General features: G+C 39.9%; 1 protein-coding gene across 9 annotated transcripts in view; it reads left to right on the forward strand.

Moving 5' to 3' along the window:
* Positions 1-20,154, forward strand: part of PTK2 (protein tyrosine kinase 2) — a 391,237-nt gene that overhangs the window by 11,377 nt on the left and 359,706 nt on the right. For 2 of the 9 annotated variants that reach the window (XM_043507287.1, XM_043507286.1), the window contains exon 2: positions 15,216-15,272. The exons of 6 other annotated variants lie outside the window; for them this stretch is intronic. The gene's annotated coding sequence lies outside the window, so the exon portion shown is untranslated. Of the gene's footprint in view, positions 1-15,215; positions 15,273-20,154 lie in introns of those variants that run through there. One more of the 9 variants, XM_043507298.1, reaches the window with a different exon arrangement.

Here is a 20,154-nt window from a genome sequence, read left to right on the forward strand (position 1 = left end):
ATCCAGGCACGTGCATGTTGTAGGAAGATGAGCTACACTTTTAAAAATCATTTTAATACTTATGATGCAGTTATCAATAATAGCAACTGCATAATATCTCTTAGCACTTGTCTTCCCATCCCTGTTGCCTAGCCAACTCTGTTACCTGTTGTTTGATATCAGTTCTACACTCGTTGAGGCAGGGACATCTTTTATTCACATTTGTAGCTGTAGAGACCAAATAGGGGAGGATTTCTCCTCAAATTATATCATATTCTTTGTCTGCAGATATTCTGTGGATTTGAATGTTCATAGCCCCTAATATCTTGATTTTAAAGATGGCGTTAATGCTCATATTTCTGCGAACAACTAGATTAGCCACCATTTTATAGTCTCATACATTTCTCTTCATGAAGAAGGAAAGATAGCAACTGTCTACTGATGCAATTCTCATGTCATGAATATTGGTTTTTATGCAATTGTTAGCTTCGATGCTTTCAAAATAACAGATTGGTTGGAATTCTTGATGAGAATGTCCTTCCTTGATGTGCACTGATTCTTACCACTACTTTTCACTCTTAAAATATGCCAGCTCTCACTTTTGATGTAATGTTGGAGGCTCCCTCTCAAATGCATTTGAAAGTGAGTCTATTTTATTGCTGTTCCAGTATTAAGTCATTTGAGGGACTGAACTTACTGCTGAGATTACATAATTCCGTTTTTCACTGTCTTGGTAAATATGAGTCTAGACGCAGTTTAAAATCTGGACTGTGACTTTTTTTTACTTTTGTCAAGTTTATCTCATTGTGGCCTCTACTGCCAACTAATAATGATGCATCTTCTATTTGAGAGAATTTCTCCTGAAGTTACAGGGGAACAGACTCATTGATCTAATAGGTCTTTAATTCCTATGATTTACCAAATCTCAAACTTTTAAGGGCACCATTGAACTAGAGAGTTTACGGTTATGTCACCCTCCCACAAGTGACATAAATTATGCTGACATAAATTGAGGTGTAGACATAACCTACATCTCAATAGAGGCAGAAATCTCTTGAGTTAATGTCCTTGGATATGTCTACACAACAGCTGGGAGGGCGCTTTCCAGTGTGGATAGAGACAGACATGCACAAGCTAGTGCAGTAAAAATAGCAGTGTGGCTGTGGTGACATGGACTGTGCTCGGGCTAGCTGCCTGAGTACAAAGCCCATGGGGTTGGGCGGGATTGTATTCAGGTGGTTATCCTGAGCCACTGCTCATGCCATCATGGCCACACTGAATTATTTTTAACACAGTAGCTTGAGCAGAGCGAAAGTGCATCTGTCTACGCATGCTAAGAAGCACAGTTCCAGCAATTGTAGACTTAAAAGAGGGATATTTAAAAGTAACTGCAGGGCATACAGAGCTGCCTTCAAGCCAAAAGGTTGCGCTAAGAGGAAAGTTTATGAAACTCATGTAAGCCTTCAAGGTCTGAAAAATTGCATATTGCTTTTAAAAAAAAATCCTCACAACATATCTTCCATGTGGTTTGTTTTATCTGGCAACTTCTGTTTAATCAATGCTAAACGTGTCTTCTCAAACTAGCTAGCAAATCTTAAATTTCAGTGTGCTTAATAAAAACAGTATTGTATTTATTTCTTGTGCACCTTTTGAAATTCAGAATTTTAACTAATGATTTCTGTGTTTTTTTTAAATGTAATTTGATTAACCAAAAAGGAAGGCTGATTACTAAGTATATTTCTTGATACTATTTTTAAAGCGTGTGTATACACACAAGCATACATATAAATGAACTGGCTGCCACCTGAGTACTCATTCTGGCATCAGATCCTGCTGCACTGGCCCTGCCTCAGTTTCCCCACTTTTCAGGGCTCTCTTGATCAAATTACCAAAACTAAACTCTTAAATTCAGCAACCCCTCCCTGGGGCCGGATTTATTAACATAACCACTCTCATCCCACTGATGATAGGACAAAAGATAACAGGCTTAATCTGCAGCAAGGGAGATGAAAGTTAGATATTGGGGAAAACTTTCTATCTATATGGGTAGTTAAGTTCTGGAATAGGCTTCCATGGAAGGTTGTGGAATCCCCATCATTGGAAGTTTTTGAAGAAAAGATTGGATAAATACCTGCCAGAAAGTCTAGGTTTACTGGGTCCTGCCACAGCTCATGGGGCTCGACTGGATGACTTCTTGAGGTCTCTTCCAGCCCTATGTTTCTAAGTTTCTGTGATATTCAAAATAAAAATTCTCAAATCCCCATCAGGTCCATGTTCCCAGTTTTCCTGCTGGGGGTGTCCCAAGCCTTTCCTGCCTGAAGCCCTTTTCCCCGAAAACTCAGTGTTCCTGCTGGAGTGTACTCACTCCCAACAGACTCTGTAATGCTGCTTTTTGCTGCTCTTTATAGGAGAATCAATTCCTCCATAGCGAACTGGTTCTATTAACTAAACCCCATCCTAGGTGTGGCAGTCTGCTAATTGTATGGGCCTGTCTGGCTCCAGGCCTCTGGTCCTTAAAGGGTCAGGTCACCCTGTTTCGCAAATGTAAATACAACATTACACTCAAAAAATCAAGTACTTCAAAGGCAGAAGTTCCATATATTGAAGACCTTTCTGCCATACTATGTATCTGGTATATTTTATGACACAGATTAAAGACTGGTTTCAGAGTAGCAGCTGTGTTAGTCTGTATCCGCAGAAAGAAAAGGAGTACTTGTGGCACCTTAGGAAAATGGGAATTAGAAAAGTTACGTACTGTACATGCGTGTCTTGGTGGAAACATCCTGACTTTTAAGTGGTTGAATTCTTAACCTGAAAGTTGTATGAACAGTAGATATTGAATTTTATTTTTTATCTATTTATTTAGGAAGTTTTAACATGTTTACAAATCATTATCATGTAAATTGGAGACAAATAATTATAACATTAAACTTTTGTTTAGAGAAACATTATACCGTAATATAATAATTGAATCTCTCTATTTAACATGTTGTTACCATATTTTACTTTCATTTTTTTGAGTACTTAGTTTGTGGAAAGAAAAAAAATGTGAGGCAGTCATTGCCCTTTAGAGCAGTTGTTCTCAAACGTTTGTACTGGTGCCCCTTTTCACATAGCAAACCTCTGAGTGCGACCCCCCCCCTATAAATTAAAAACACTTGAATATATTTAACACCATTATAAAGGCTGGATGCAAATTGGGGTTTGGGGTGGAGGCTGACAGCTCGCGACCTCCCGTGTAATAACCTCGTGACCCCCTGAGGGATCCCAACCCCAAGTTTGAGAACGCTTTCTCTAGAGCTTAGTCTAAAAGAATTAAAACAAAAGATGAGGAAAATGCATGTAGCATAGAAGCATAATGATCAGGATTACAGTAGGATACTGTTATATGTTTGTGTAGTGGTGGTAGCTTTTTTTTTTTTAAATTTAAACACTACATTTCCTACCATTCCAGGTGGAGTCCAAAATTCAGTACTTGTATCTCTTGTCTGTAAGAATTCGCAGCTTGAATTCCAGTGGCTTTATGCCCCTCCTTCCCAAAATTTTATCTGATACCTCCATAAGATTAATAAATGAAATAGATATTTAGGTGACATAGGGCTTGGCTATACTTGCGAGTTACAGCATAATAAAGGAGACCTGGGTGCACTAGCTCACTTCCCGTCCACACTGGCAAGGCATGTAGAGCGCTTTTGACTCCGCTGCTACAGCACTGCTGGTACTCCACCTTGGGGAGTGAAATAATGTTTGCTGCACCCCCGCTGGAGCGCCACAGCGCCAATGTGAACAAGGTGTTGCTTTACTGCGCTCTGATCAGCCTCTGGAAACGTCCCATAATCCCTTAAATCAAGTGGCCACTCTTGTCATTGTTTGGAATTGGCAGTAGGAATATGGAAATGTCCATTGAAAGCTCCATCAGCCTGCTGCTTATCTCCTCCGAAACAAAGCAACCATTAGTGGGGAATGCTCTGTGTGTGTGTGTGTGTGTGTGTGTGTGTGTGTGTGAGAGAGAGAGAGGGGACCTTTGATCTGACCCAGTATGGCCTTTCTTATGTGTATGTGGCTCTTTGCAGACAAATAAGAGGTTTGCATTGGGGCTCTTACATCTTAAAGGCCCAATCTTGCTCTCTTGGAAGTATGTGGTAAAAAAAACACCAACTGACTGAAATGGGAAGCATAGCAAATAAGAGTGGAGGTACAGGGAGGATGTGGATTACAACAATAAAAGATCATGATATTTAATTTACTTAAAGATACAATGTTAGTTTTTGAATTAGTAGCTCATTCTTTTGAGGTTTATAATATTGATAGCTATAGGGACCAAAGTCAGGCAAGAAGGCAGAGGTTGAGTGGAGGTTAGTGCTGGAAGGCTAGCCAAAAGTGAGAGTCATGACAAGGGATTTGGAGGACAGAAGGGCTGTTGATTAATCGCAGTTAACTCATACAATTAAAAAAAATTAACTGTGATTAAAAAAATTAATCATGATTAATCACACTGTTAAACAATAGAATACCAATTGAAATGTATTAAATATTTTTGGATGTTTTTCTACATTGTCAAATATATTTATTTCTGTTACAACACAGAATATAAAGTGTACAGTGCTCACTTTATATTTTTATTACAAATATTTGCACTGTAAAAATTACAAAAGAAATTGTATTTTTCAATTCACCTCATACAATTACTGTAGTGCAATCTCTTTATCGTGAAAGTGTAACCTAAACATATACTTTTTTTGTTACATAGCTGCACTCAGAAACAAAATCATGTAAAACTTTATAGCGTAGAAGTTCACTCAGTCGTACTTCTTGTTCAGCCAATCGCTAAGACAGACAAGTTTGTTTACATTTACGGTCAGCATTGCTGACTGATTCTTTTTTACAATGTCACCTGAAAGTGAGTACAGGCGTTCTCATGGCACTTTTGTAGCTGGTGTTGCAAGGTATTTACGTGCCAGCTATGCTGAACATTCATGTGTCCCTTCATGCTTTGGCCACCATTCCAGAGGACATGCTTCCATTCTGATGAAGCTCATTAAAAAAATGTATTAATTAAAGTTGTGACTGAACGCCTTGGGGGAGAATTGTATGTCTCCTGTTCTGTTTTACCCACATTCTGCCATATATTTCATAGTAAGCAGTGTCAGATGATGACCCAGCATATGTTCGTTTTAAGAATACTTTCACAGCAGATTAGACAAAACGCAAAGAAGTGAGATTTCTAAGGCTAGATACAGCACTCCAGCCCTGGTTTAAGAATCTGAAGTGCCGTCCAATATCTGAGAAGGTCGAGGTGTGGAGAATGCGTTCAGATGTCTTAGAGCAACACTCTGATGCAGAAACTGCAGAACCCAAACCACAAAAAAAGAAAATCAACCTTCTGCTGATGGGATCTGACTCAGATGATGAAAATGATCATGCTTCGGTCCACTTTGCTTTGGATTGTTCTTGAGCAGAACCCGTCATCAGCATGGATGCATGTCTTCTGGAATGGTGGTTGAAGCCTGAAGGGACATATGAATCTTTAGCACATCTGGCACATAAATATCTTGTGATGCCAGCTACAACAGTACCATGTGAATGCCTGTTCTCACTCTCAGGTGACATTGTAAACAAGACTTGTGCAGCATTATCTCCTGCAAATTGTAACCAAACTTGTTTGTCTGGGCAATTGGCTGAAGTAGGACTGAATGAACTTGTAGGTTCTAAAGTTTTACATTGTTTTATTTTTGAATGCAGTTATTTTTTGTACATAGTTCTACATTTGTAAGTTCAACTTTCATTATAAAGAGATTGCACTACAGTACTTGTATTAGGTGAAATGAAATACACTTTCTTTTTTACAGTGCAAATATTTGTAATAAATATAAAGTGAGCTCTACACTTCGTTGTTCTGTGTTATTGAAATTAATATATTTGAAAATGTAGAAAGCATCTAAAATATCTAAATAAATGGTATTCTGTTATTTAACAGTGTGATTAACTGTGCGATTAATTTTTTTACTTGCTTGACAGCACTAGAGGACTGTCACAATAAAAGTGAGACACATAGTGGAAAGTGGTGTATGTGTGCATATAGTATGAATACCATCTACAGAAGAATCATTTAAAATAAGTTGCTTGTATTACTGTTTGCCTTATATTTTTAAAGACTTAATTTAAATATGATTATGGTCAAAAATGAGAATTTGATTAAGAAGTTTCTAAGAAATTAAAAATTAGTTTTTATTTATATCTGATCCACTGGTTTTGTCACAACTTTTATGAGCTCAGGGTGATGGTGAACATCAGTCTTTGTTTTGTGATGTTTAATGCAACATTTTAACTATGAAGGATTTATGTGCGTAATGAAGCCTTGGCTGGATGCTGCTGCAGAGCCATTGCTCGCACAGTTGACTCCATACAGGCATACAGTTGAGGTGATCCAACAGGGGATTATGGTGGAGAGGTGTTTGGGTATTTTTTTGGTATCCAATTTCATGTGCAATAGTTCGCTTGCTCTGAAATTAGATCTGATGGACTGTGTCTATCTGGTGATTGAGTTCTGGAGTGGAGTTAAGGAGGAGCTCGTATTGGTGCACCAATTTTCCTGAGGTGCCTAGTTCCTGGCAATTTAAATGTCCTTGCAAATCAAGGTGGATAAAAATAGAAAGAAAATTATTTTTTTTATTTTAAATTGGATTTTTTTCTTTAAATACTAGTTCATTTCAATTTTTTAAATGAGTTAGACACCCTATTTTAGGGCCTAAACTACTTATAATCTATTGACATAATTTAAATACAAAAATAATTGTAAGTAGTACATGTTTGATGACAAGTTTTAAAGAAAGTTACACAGTTGAACTGGTGGAAATCATTGGCTAAGCTCTTGGATCCAGAGTTTGTTGAAGTATTAAACCAGCTTTTAGAGGTTCAGAGAAAATATTTTCTTGGTTTTAGTTTATTCAGCTAGTTCAGTTCAGTGACTTGTTCATTCGAAGTTAAGAAACCAGTTGGGAGTTGAAAAGTTTGTTTTCCTTTTTTAATCAATATTTAAAAACTAAGTGTGAGAGGATGAGATCTACTTATTTTAAGACCTTGAAAGACAAATTGACCAGAAACAATCATTCAGTTCACTAACTGCAGAATTCTTCCTTTGTTTAATAAATCAGTTCAGTTTAGTTTTTAAATGCAAAACAATTTTGATAAACTTTTTTTAATGTATCCAGCACATTTAAGGCAGTTTTATTTTTTTAAAAAATGCTAGTTTTGTGCATTTTAAATTGAATTTGAGTTTTTGTCCATCTAGAGCTTGACACAAATTAGCCAGGATGGGCAGGGATGGTGTCCCTAGCCTCTGTTTGCCAGAACCTGGGAATGAGCGACAGGGATGATTGATGATTACTTGTTCTGTTCATTCCCTCTGGGGCACCTGGCATTGGCCCCATCAGAAGACGTGATACTGGGCTAGATGGCCTTTGGTCTGACCCAGTATGGTCGTTCTTATGCTCTTAAGTGTTTTGAGGCCTAAGTAATTTGATTTAAATGGAGTATTGTTTTAAATTTTTCTGTCTGGTGTTACATATTGAGTTGCATGTTGAGTCTGCACAGAAGGTTTTTTACAGAATGCTCAGATGTAGTAGTGGCAGAATTTCCCAGAGTGAGAGCACATCAGTTTCAGATTTGGAACTTTATAGCATTTTATATGTTCAAAGAGCTTTACCAACACAAGCTAGTTAATGCATATGTTCTCTGTCTGAGTGACTGGCTGCTAAGGACCTCTCTTTGTAAAGGATACAAAAATCTTTGTGTTATGCAAATCCAAGTGTAAGTCCCTATTTTCATTAATTAACTATAGTCTTGATAGTTTTCCTAGAAATAATTGGAGTAGATAGAGCTCTGGTGAAAGCTGACATTGCCACTCAGTAGGCATAGTGGGTGATAAAATAGAGCCAGCAGGGGTTGACAAGAACCAGGCTGAAGATGTGTGGAGTAGTGACCTTGACAGTTTTTGCCATTCTGATGGTGTACCACCATAGGAGACATCGGAGATTTAGGACAGGATGGGGTATTTAAAGTGAGGGATTTCCCTTAAGAGTTGTCTTGTCTTAATTTTAAAATCAGTTAGTAAGGATAAATGAATAGTTCACTAGACTGTCATAATAAAACTATTAAATATATATTCATGGTTCAGCTCTAAATTTAGGTGTCTCCCAATTCTTTCTAGGGGAGAATAATATGTGATTGTCACTCTTTATTTCTTCCCATCCTTCTTTCTGTCTCTGTGCTCACTCTGACTATTCTTCATCCCAGTTGTAAGCAGTTGATAAGAATGGCTATGCTGGGTCAGACCAGTGGTCCACCTAGCCCAGTATTCTGTGTCTGACCAGTGCCACATGCTTCAGAGGGAATGAACAGAACAGGGCAATTATTGAGTAATCCATCCCTTGTTGTCCAAGTCCAGCTTCTGGCAGTTAGAGGTTTAGGGATGCGTGCAGCATGGGGATGTGTTCCTGACCATCTTGGACAATAGCCACTGATGGACGTATCCTCTATGAATTCTTGTTTGAACCAATTTATACTTTTGGCCTTCACAGCTTCCCCTGGCAACGAGTTCCACAGGTTGATTGTGTTTTGTGTAAAGTACTTCCTTATGTTTGTTTTAAACCTCCTGCCTGTTAATTTCATTGGGTGACCCCTAGTTCTGTTATGTGAAGGGATACATAATACTTCCCTATTCACTTTTTCTATACCATTCATGATTTTATAGACCTCTATCATGTGTCCTCTTACTTTCTTTTTTAAAATGAATAATTCCAGTCTGTTCAATCTCTCTTCATGTGGAACTGTTCCGTACTCCTGATCATTTTCATTGCCCTTTTCTGCACCTTTCCAGTTCTAATGTATCTTTTTTGAGATAAGGTAAACACAACAAGAAGCTGTTTTCAATGTGTGGGGGTACCATTGATTTATATAGTGGCATTTGTTTTATTATCTGTTCCTTTCTTAATGGTTCCTAATGTTCTGTTCACTTTTTTGACTGCTGCTGAACAGTGAGCTAATGTTTTCAGAGAACTGTCCACGATGAAGGCAAGCTCTTTCTTGAATGGGAACAGCTAATTTAGACCCAATCATTTTGTATGTATAGCTGGGATTATTTTTTCCAATGTACGTTACTTTGTACTTATCAGCATTGGATTTCATGTGCCAATTCATTGCCCAGTTACCCAGTTTTGTGAGATCCTTTTGAAATTCTTTGCAGTCAGCTTTGTACTTAACTATCTAGAGTAATTTTGTGTCATCTGCATATTTTACCACCTCACTGTTCACCCCTTTTTCATCACCATTCAGTAAGTTTGCCTCTTCAGCCCTACAATCTGTAAAACACTCTTGCACTTCATGCTGATGGAAACTCGCTTTCCCTTACAAGCATGAGACAGTTTTCTTCTGCATCTAGTGCATGAGCTGGCTGCATAAGGAAGCTGAGAAGTATCATACACTCTTAGGCCTGGTCTACACTTGGTGGGGGGATCAATCTAAGATACGCAACTTCAGCTGTGAGAATAGCGTAGCTGAAGTCAATGTATCTTAGATCGACTTAGAATCACTTACTTCGTGTCCTTGCGGAGCAGGATCGACGGCCGCTGCTCCCCTGTCGACTCTGCTTCCGCCTCTCCCCCTGGTGGAGTTCCAGAGTCGACAGCAGAGCGATCAGGGATCGATTTATCGTGTCTACACTAGACGCGATAAATCGATCCCCGATAGATCGATCACTACCGGCCAATCCGGCGGGTAGTGTAGACATGGCCTGAATCAGTTTCCCTTCTCAGCCTTCACTGTGAATACAACTTTGGCAGCTGCTGGCTAATGACTCCTTGTTGATGGTGCATACAAGCAGGTGTTGGTAAAAGCCACCAGAAGGCATGGTAGGTGGCCAACACTCTGTGGAGGACTTGCCACATACGTATTGGGGGGAAACACTGAGATATGCTCAAAGAACTCCTGAGATCTCTGTAGTCATGCAGAGAGAAATATTCCTCTTTGTGACAGTGCTTTTAAAAGGAGAGTAGTATTTTGTTAAGTTAAAAATTCAGGACATGTACTCAGTGCAGAATATTTTCCAAATATGCTTATATCTTGGTATGAGGGGGAAGAGAGGACATAAGCGTATTATTTTTTATGACCTCAAAGATGAATTTTCAAGTTGTTTAGCTTTGGTAGACATTTCATGTACAGACTGAATGTGTGTGGTTTTCTCTTTCAATCCCTTTTGTTCCTTTTTATAGCTTTTATGAATCTTTGCAGTAGAATGTAGTGCTCTGTTACTCATACGATATTTTATTTTTTTTTATTTTTAAATCTTGTCTCTGCATTTTTTCACTGTCCTTTCTTCTGTAGACATACACAACAGGAGAGGAAAGAAAATGTATCTTCTTTCCCTTCCATTCCTCAGGTTTTCTCTCCTGCTGTTCTCTTTTCTGCCCTTTTGTGAATCCCACTAGTTTCCTTTCTCCTTTTTTTGTATTCTCCACTGCAAATATTCACCATCACCTACACATTCTCTTGAGGATTAAGTGCTATCCCTGCAAGCTCTGGTGCAAGCTCCTTGCCTTAACTGTTGTCCCCCTACCTGACTAAGCTCTCTGTGTAGGACTGCCTGGCAACCACAGATGGCACTTGACATAGTATACTGTAGAAGACAAGAGCACACTGAGTTTAGCAGTGTGAATTCCAAGAGGTAGGAGGGGTTCACTGCTGATTTCATGAGACCAAAGAGGAAGGATAAAAAAAGAGGACTACCTAGCCATGGCTGACTCTCTTCTGAAGAACTAAACAAGGCTGGGCTCTGTGTTCCTTGTTCAGCATATTGCAGTCCTTTTACCTTCATTCCTGTCCTGCTTCATGAATAATAGTTAAATTAGCAGATTTGGTCTAATGAGAATGGGCATTTGTGGTCTCAAGCCATTCACTCTCACAGCCTTGCATTAGGTTAGCTGACTGGCCAAAGAACTGAAGTCAGCGTAAAACGGGTCAAGCAGTGTTCGGGCTGTACAGGCTGACCTGCTTAAGGTGAATAAAAGATCATTGGGCAGTTTTGAAAAGTTTGATTTCTTTTGCTGTCACTCCCACAATTGTGTACTGAATCAAATTCTAAAACACTATTACTAAATGGAGTTTTACTAGCTTGCTATGCAGGGTTGTGCTACCTTCAGCAATGATAGACAATGTGGTGCAGCACAGAAAAAAAAATCTTCAGTTTGTTTTTAAAGGTGAAGTATAGTCATGCCACGCTAATTACCATGTGGCTTATGGATGATAAGGCACTTATATTTTAAAGTGCTACAGTCATTTCCTGAAAAAAGAACTATCCTTTGGACTAAAATCTCTCATGCTTATTCTGAGTTTTATTTGTACATGTTTGTAAAATTAGCTGAAGTGTGGCTTGGCTCTTCTGCTTATACATATACCTTGAGGAAACAAATGTTTATTCTTTGAGTAGTGTCCCTATGGGTGTGACATACGAGGGTTCAATCCAGACTAATGAGTAGCTGTGTCACCGCTGCCCTCTAACCTGGGGTATCCTTTACAATGCTTTGTTGATGTTTCTCTATCGTGAAAGTATATTTTTGTATACTTAAATGTATACTTTTTTTGTTTGTTTGTTACATAACTGCACTCAAAAACAAAACAATGTAAAACTTCAGAGCCTACGAGTCTGCTCAGTCCTACTTCTTGTTCAGCCAATCGTTAAGACAAACAAGTTTGTTTATGTTTATGGGAGATGCTGCTGCCTGCTTCTTATTTATTACAGTGTCACCTGAAAGTGAGAACAGGCATTCGCTTGGCACTTTTGTAGCCGGTGTTGCAAGGTATTTACGCGTCAGATATACTAAACATTCAAATGTCCCCTCATGCTTTAGCCACCATTCCGGAGGACATGCTTCCATACTGATGATGTTCGTTAAAAAAATAATGCGTTAATTAAATTTTGACTGAACTCCTTGAGGGAGACTTGTATGTCCCCTGCTCTGTTTTACCCGCATTCTGCCATATATTTCATGTTATAGCAGTCTCGGATGATGACCCAGCACATGTTGTTTGATTTGCAAACACTGTCACTGCAGTTTTGGCAAAACTCAAAGAAGGTACCAATGTGAGATTTCTAAAAATAGCTTCAGCATTTGACCTAAGGTTTAATAATCTGAAGTGCCGTCCAAAATGTGAGAGGGACGAGGTGTGGCGCATGCTTTCAGAAGTCTTAAAAGAGCAACACTCTGATGCAGAAACTACAAAACCCAAACCACCGAAAAAGAAAATCAACCTTCTGCTGGTAGCATCTGACTCATGATGATGAAAATGAACATGTGTTGATCCGCTCTGCTTTGGATTGTTACTGAGCAGAACCCGTCATCAGCATGGGTGCATATCCTCTGGAATGGTGGTTGAAGCCTGAAGGGATATATGAATGTTTAGCGTATCTGGCAAGTAAATATCTTACGACGCCGGTTACAAAAGTGCCATACGAACGCCTGTTCTCACTTTCAAGTGACATTGTAAACAAGAAGCAGGCACCAGTATCTCCTAGAAATGTAATCACAATTGTTTGAGCGATTGGCTGAAGTAGGACTGAGTGGACTTGTAGGCTCTAAAAGTTTTACATTGTTTTTATTTTTGAATGCAGTTTTTTGTACATAATTCAACATTTATAAGCTCAACTTTCATTATAAAGAGGTTGCACTACAGTACTTGTATTAGATGAATGGAAAAATATGATTTATTTTTTACCGTGCAAATATTTGTATTAAAAATAAATGTAAAGTGAGCACTGTACACTTTGTATTCTGTGTTGTAATTGAAATCCATGTTTGAAAATGTAGAAAACATCCAAAAATATTTAAATAAATGGTATTTTTATTGTTTAACAGTGCGATTAATCACAATTAATTTTTTTAATCACTTGACAGCCCTAATTGGAATATAAATATTGTACTTACATTTCAGTGTATAGTGTATATAGAGCAGTATAAACAAGTCATTGTCTGTATGAAATTTTGTTTGTACTGAGTTCGCTAGTGCTTTTTATGTAACCTGTTGTAAAACTAGGCAGATACCTAGATGAGCTGACATACCCCCTGGAAAACCTCTGTCTACCCCCAGGGGTACATGTACCCCTGGTTGAGAACCACTGCCTTACAAGACCACTATTTGAACTGATGGCTACCTGCTCGCTGCTCCATTTATCCATGAAAATGGCATTCCCGATAGCCATCACATTGGCGTGATGGGTTGGAGAAAAAAGGGGCCCCATGGCATGACCCCCTTTTCACAGTATTTTGTTTAAGGACAAGGTCACGTTACAACCTCACCTCAAATTTTTACCTAAAGTGTTCTCCAAGTTCCATATTAACCAACCTATTCACCTGCCAGTCTTCCAACCTGAAACTCACCTAGATAAACAGGAGGCACTACTGAACACCATTGATATCGGGAGAGCACTTCTATCTGAATTAGGACTAAACACTTCAGAAAGACCCCCAAATTGTTTGTCTTGCTCACAGATAGATTGAAAGGGTCTGCAATCTCTAATCAAAGACTTTCCCAGCGGATATCTGATTGCATTAATTCTTGCTATGAATTTTGTCATATTCAAGCACCTTTGGACATACAGACTCACTATATGAAGTCCATTTCTACCTCTACGACATTTCTTGAAAACATGCCCATTATTGAAATAAGCGAGGCCACTACCTGGGCTTCTGTGAATATGTTCACTGAATGCTACTCACAACTCTGCTTCTGATACTGGATTCGGCTTGGTTGTATTTTCTTCCATACTGGACTCAACTTTGAAGCCCCCTTTGTCTTATGGGGAACTGCTCAGTAGTCACCTAAAGTGGAGCACCTATAGGGACACTACTCAAAGAAGAAGAAATGGTTACTCACCCTTTGTAGTCACTGTAGTTCTTTGAGATGTCTGTACCTATGGGAGCTCACTATTTGCCCTCCTTCCCCTTTTCTTCGGAGTTCTCTGCTATGGGGATTTGCGGTCAAGAAGGAATGCAGAGCAGTTCGCCTGCGCAGTGTGATATAATGATGATATGGGGCATGAGACTGACTAGCATATATGCACAGGCCAAACAGACACTGCTATGACAGTCTCCGCTCAAAGGTGCAGGGATGGCAAACGCATCTAGAGTGACACACATCTCGAACTACAGTTACTGCACAGGATGAGTAACCAATTCTCACTAGATACTGTTTTCAGATTTTCTTCAGGGAGACTTTATTTATTTATTTTTATTATTTGTAGTGTTGTAGCACCTAGAACTCTCATTCAGGAATTGGGCTTCTTTTGTGATATGCAACACCCCCCCCCCCCCCAAACAACTAACTTCAAGGTACGTTTAGACCAGTGGTTCTCAACCAGCGGTCTGAGGCCCTGTGTGGGGGCCACAAGCAGGTTTCAGGGGGCTGCCAAGCTGGGCCAGGATTAGATATGCTGGAGTCCAGGGCAGAAAGCCAAAGCCTCATGATATGGGGCTGAATCCGGGGGCCCTGAGTCCTGCCATCTGGGGCTGAAGGTGAAGCCTGAGCAACTTAGCTTCGTGGGGCCGCCTGTAGTGTGGAACCCTGGGCAATTGCCCTGCTTGCTACCCCCTAACACTGGCCCTGGCTTTTATATACATAAAAACAGTTGTTGTGGCACAGGTGGGCTGTGGAGTTTCTATAGCATGTTGGGGAGGGCTCGGGAAGAAAAAGGTTGAGAAACCCTGATTTAGACTATTAAAGTTGCATCAGGATGCATCCATCCAAAACCTTGAATCATGAAAATAATAAGGGAAAAGTCTCCAGCATTTTTTTTTACCACCTTCACATCACCTACAGTACTGTCAACAGCACACTCTAACACTCTATAAGGCATTCACTTCCATCTCCAGTAGATATCATAACAGAAGATGAAAAGGAGTACTTGTGGCACCTTAGAGACTAATAAATTTGTTAGTCTCTAAGGTGCCACAAGTACTCGTTTTCTTTTTGCGAATACAGACTAACACGGCTGCTACTCTGAAACATAACAGAAGATGTACCCCAACTGACTGCCACATAGTCCATTTATTTGGAAAATTATTTTGACTTAATGTTGCTGGGGTCACTGTTAAACTATTTGCATTCAACGTGTATCAAGTATGTGACTAATCTGAATTTTCATATGTTAAGAAAGGATCCTGATCAAGTCTAAATTATCATTTCAGACTTCCATCTCAGTCATAGCGAGTACCTACTACTGAGAGCTGGAAAATCTACTTAAGGTATGTGGAATTTCCAGTGAACTAATTTTTTCACTGGGTTTTATTAACGTTGGGTAAAACTGTTTAGGCTGAGATATTCTAAAGCACCCAAGGACCTTAAGAGAGCACAAATTCCATGGATTTTTCAATCAGACTTGCGTTGTTTAACTCTGTTAGATGCTTTTGAAGATCTCACTGGTAAGCAATTGATGTTAAACTGTAACAAGAATCATCCCAGATTCCTAATTTAACTGTCTGATTCATGACCCTTCTGTTCATTCACTCACTTCTCTGAAAGTGGGGTGGGTGGGAAATCTTATTTTGGATTGTTTCCTAAGTTCGAACTTAGTCGAAAAGTATTTTTTTTTTAATTTGAAAAAAATTCATTAAGCCATTTTTGAGTTATGCAAAGCACTCAAAAATATATTTCTCTTAAGTATAAGGGATACAGTGTTTCCTAGTGGATAGATCACTGGACTGGGACTTGAGAGGCCTGGATTCTATTCCTGGCTCGGTCACTGGTCTGCTGGGTGACCTTGGGAAAGTCATTTCACCTCCTGGTGGCTATATTTTTCCATCTCTAAAATGGAGATAATGATGCTAGCCTCTTTTGTAAAGCACTTTGAGATCTTCTTTGAGATCTACTGACGAAAAGCGCTGTAAGTGCTAAAAGGTTTTAATAATTAGTAGTAGTACTGATGCTATAGGGAAGTTGGTCACACTTGCTGAGCTCTTAACAGGTATGGAAATAGTGTCCATTGAGGCTATTTTCTTCAGAGGAGTGTCTGTATGTCGCTTACACCAGTGCTACTGAAAGTGGTGGTCCGCGGACCGGTGCCGGTCCGCTAGCCATCGGCGGCTGGTCTGCATGCCCGTTGGGGAAAAAAAATTGCCAGTCCCCCACATCAGATAGCTTGAGAAGCACTGGCTTACACTATGCCCTAAAGCTGTAAATGATATCTGCTGAAGTTTTTTATTTTTTACCAGGACCCTGTAAAAACGTAGCATCTTTGTGACGTCACTATTGCAGTCTTCCTGCCAGTCTGATGGGCACAGGGGTTGCTAAACTCAATATGTCATGTGGACAGCTTGTGTGAGGGGCATTTGAAAGACCCTATCTTACCTCCAGAAGCTTTGGAGCTGCTTCATACCAAAGCTGATCAGCTGAACGCTGTAGAATCAGGATGACACTATGGTAATGGAGAAGAATTTTAACAATCCTCTAGTTCCATATTAAGAAAAGGGGCACTTGTGGCACCTTAGAGACTAACAAATTTATTTGAGCATACGCTTTCGTGAGCTGTAGTTGACTTCGTCGGATGCATTCAGTGGAAAGTACAGTGGGGATGTTTATATACGCAGAGAACATGAAACAATGGGTGTTACCATATGCACTGTAACGAGAGCGATCAGGTAAGGTGAGCTAATACTAGCAGGAGAGCTGGGGGGGGACCTTTTGTGGTGATAATCAAGGTGGGCCATTTCCAGCAGTTGACAAGAACATCTGAGGAACTGTGTGTGTGTGAGAGGGGGAATAAACATGGGGAAATAGTTTTACTTTGTGTAGTGACTCATCCATTCCCAGTCTCTGTTCAAGCCTAAGTTAATTGTATCCAGTTTGCAAATTAATTCCAATTCAGCAGTCTCTCGTTGGAGTCTGTTTTTGAAGCTTTTTTGTTGAAGGATAGCCACTCTCAGGTCTGTAATCGAGTGACCGGAGAGATTGAAGTGTTCTCCGACTGGTTTTTGAATGTTATAATTCTTGACGTCTGATTTGTGTCCATTTATTCTTTTACATAGAGAGTGTCCAGTTTGACCAGTGTACATGGCAGAGGGGCATTGCTGGCACATATCACATTGGTAGATGTGCAGGAGAAGGAGCCTCTGATAGTGTGGCTGATGTGATTAGGCCCTATGATGGTGTCCCCTGAATAGAAATGTGGACAGAGTTGGCAACAGGCTTTGTTGCAAGGCTAGGTTCCTTGGTTAGTGGTTTTTTTATGTGGTGTGTGGTTGCTGGTGAGTATTTGCTTCAGGTTGGGGGGCTGTCTGTAAGCAAGGACTGGTCTGTCTCCCAAGATCTGAGAGAGTGATGGGTCGTCCTTCAGGATAGGTTGTAGATCCTTGATGATGCGTTGGAGAGGTTTTAGTTGGGGGCTGAAGGTGATGGCTAGTGGCGTTCTGTTGTTTTCTTTGTTGGGCCTGTCCTGTAGTAGGTGACTTCTGGGTACTCTTCTGGCTCTGTCAATCTGTTTCTTCACTTCAGCAGGTGGGTATTGTAGTTGTAGAAATGCATGATAGAGATCTTGTAGGTGTTTGTCTCTGTCTGAGGGGTTGGAGCAAATGCGGTTGTGTCGTAGAGCTTGGCTGTAGACAATGGATCGTGTGGTGTGGTCTGGATGAAAGCTGGAGACATGTAGGTAGGATTAGCGGTCAGTAAGTTTCCGGTATAGGGCGGTGTTTATGTGACCATCGCTTTTTAGCACCGTAGTGTTCAGGAAGTGGATCTCTTGTGTGGACTGGTCCAGGCTGAGGTTGATGGTGGGATGGAAATTGTTGAAATCATGGTGGAATTCCTCAAGGACTTCTTTTCCATGGGTCCAGATGATGATGATGTCATCAATGTAGCGCAAGTAGAGTAGGGGCATTAGGGGAAGAGAGTGGAGGAAGCGTTATTCTAAGTCAGCCATAAATATGTTGGCATACTGTGGGGCCATGCGGGTACCCATCGCAGTGCCGCTGATTTGAAGATATACATTGTCCCCAAATGTGAAATAGTTATGGGCTATGGTCTCAAGTAGAAACTGTATTTGCTGTACATTCACTCTACCAAATCACAAACATTCAATACGTCTGTAGCCTGCAGTGTTCAACCCTTTTACTTCTGTTCTTTATGCCATGAGTCCTGTTTGGTCCCCTTTTTAATTCATCTGTGCTTTCCCTAAGTGCTTTAATCCATCACTGCAGGGTTATATTTTATCTGCATTGAGACTGATATTTTTCTGACTTCTGTTTCCCTTACTGATTGTAGCCTTTATTTTTATTTAAAGTTAATTTTAGTGATGTTATATTACACCAGCGTTGGTTTGGCTGTTGTGGCTACAGTTTCAAGCTCAACAGAGTGAAAGTAACCTCTTATACTTGCTTCAGATTTAGACTCTCTAGGAACTCATAATGACCAAAGATAGTGACTACACATGCAAGTACAAGGTCTATTCTGTTTTACAAGTTTTATTAAAGTTATGATTACTCAAGCAAATAGAAATTCTATAAAGACCTATGCACAAATTATAAATATAGTTATACTTGCATCCTTAAGGATGTTCTTAAGGTCTGATGGTTGCCTTTCCAATTGATTATCAGTAGAAGGATGGTTCCTGCTAGAGTTTCACATAAGGAGCTCAATTTTTCCACGCTGGGCATCCTCTTTTTATAATGTGATTCTGACTATACCTCATACCATGCGGTTAGGGCATGTAGAATAATGTGACTACCGGGTAATTTGTAAGCAAAAAAAAATTACTCTTACTTTTAATTTTTCACAATATCATCCATTGGTAAAACTTTTCCTGTAACCTTGTGGCACAGTTACTTACATCAAGTATTTCTTAAGCTTATAGTCTAATATGGCTAAGCTAAAGTCTTACAGGCCTCAGCCTGTAGGCCTTGCGTTTCATCCCTCCTTACTTAGATATCTAATGCATACTTATCCCTTCTGACTACTGATCAATCTTATACTTCTATCATTCTACAACTTAACTCTGTTTAGTATAGAATGATTATATATGACATAACATGTTAGTTAATCATAATTAAGGCTATGAATTTGTCACAGAGGTCATAGATTCTGAGACTTCTGAAGACCTCAGTGACTTCAGCCCATGGTGGTTGGGAGCTGCCAGGTCCTGTTGCTTCCCGTGGAGGGCTGGGAGCTGTGGGGCACCCATGCAGCTTCTGGCCTCAGTGTTTGGCAGGGGGATCCCTGCAGCCTCGGGCCCCTGTGAGTGTCAGAGGGACCCCTGCAGCTCGGAGCCAGGGTGGAGGGGGACCCTCAAGCTCCAAACCTGTCCCGCAGTTGCCCAGCAGCTTCCTATTTTGTCATGGATATTTTTAGTAGAAGTCCGGGACAGGTCACAGACTTCTGTGAATTTTTCTTTATTGTCTGTGACTTCTACTAAAAATATCCTTGACAAAATCTTGGCCTTAGTCCTAACATCACACAATGAATGAGCAATAAACTAAAATAATTGGCTACATGATGTTATACTTCAGTGTCCGGGGGTTTTGTACAATTGGTTATAGTAAAAGCAGAATTGTGGAAACTAGTTACTCACTCTTGTCCACATCTTAATGCTTTTTGTTGCTACATTCTCTTTTATGGTGAGCAGCATGGGTGACGAGAGTCCAGCATGATTCGCATCACTCATGTTTTGAACTGTAACAAAATCTTTCTGCCGACAGTTCAGGAATGCCAGTGCACCTCCTCACCTCACTTGCTGATACAGTTCATGCCATTATTTTTTGCCCGTTTAGACTATTGTAATGGCTTACTTGCTGCAATCATGATTAATGCATGTCAGCAGGTACAAAATGTTTCTGCTAGCATTCTGGATGTAGCAGTAATGTAACTGCATCCCTGGCTCTGATACACTGCAAACTGCTTTTCAGATTAACTTCAAGGTAGCCTCTTTCACCTGCTAAAGCCCTTCAGATTCTGTCTATGATACAGTTGGTCTGTATAACTTCCGTCATCAGTAAAGGTCACCTCATGCTGGTTCACTTGTCTCATCACTACCCAAATGTGCTGCACTGTGTGACGGTCTTCTCTTGTACAGTAATACTTCCTTGAATTTCTTGCCCAGGGATTTCATGGATGCTAATTAGTCTATTTTTGCTCTTAAAA

Source organism: Dermochelys coriacea, chromosome 2, assembly GCF_009764565.3.
Source record: "Dermochelys coriacea isolate rDerCor1 chromosome 2, rDerCor1.pri.v4, whole genome shotgun sequence".
NCBI classification, from domain to species: Eukaryota; Metazoa; Chordata; order Testudines; family Dermochelyidae; genus Dermochelys; species Dermochelys coriacea.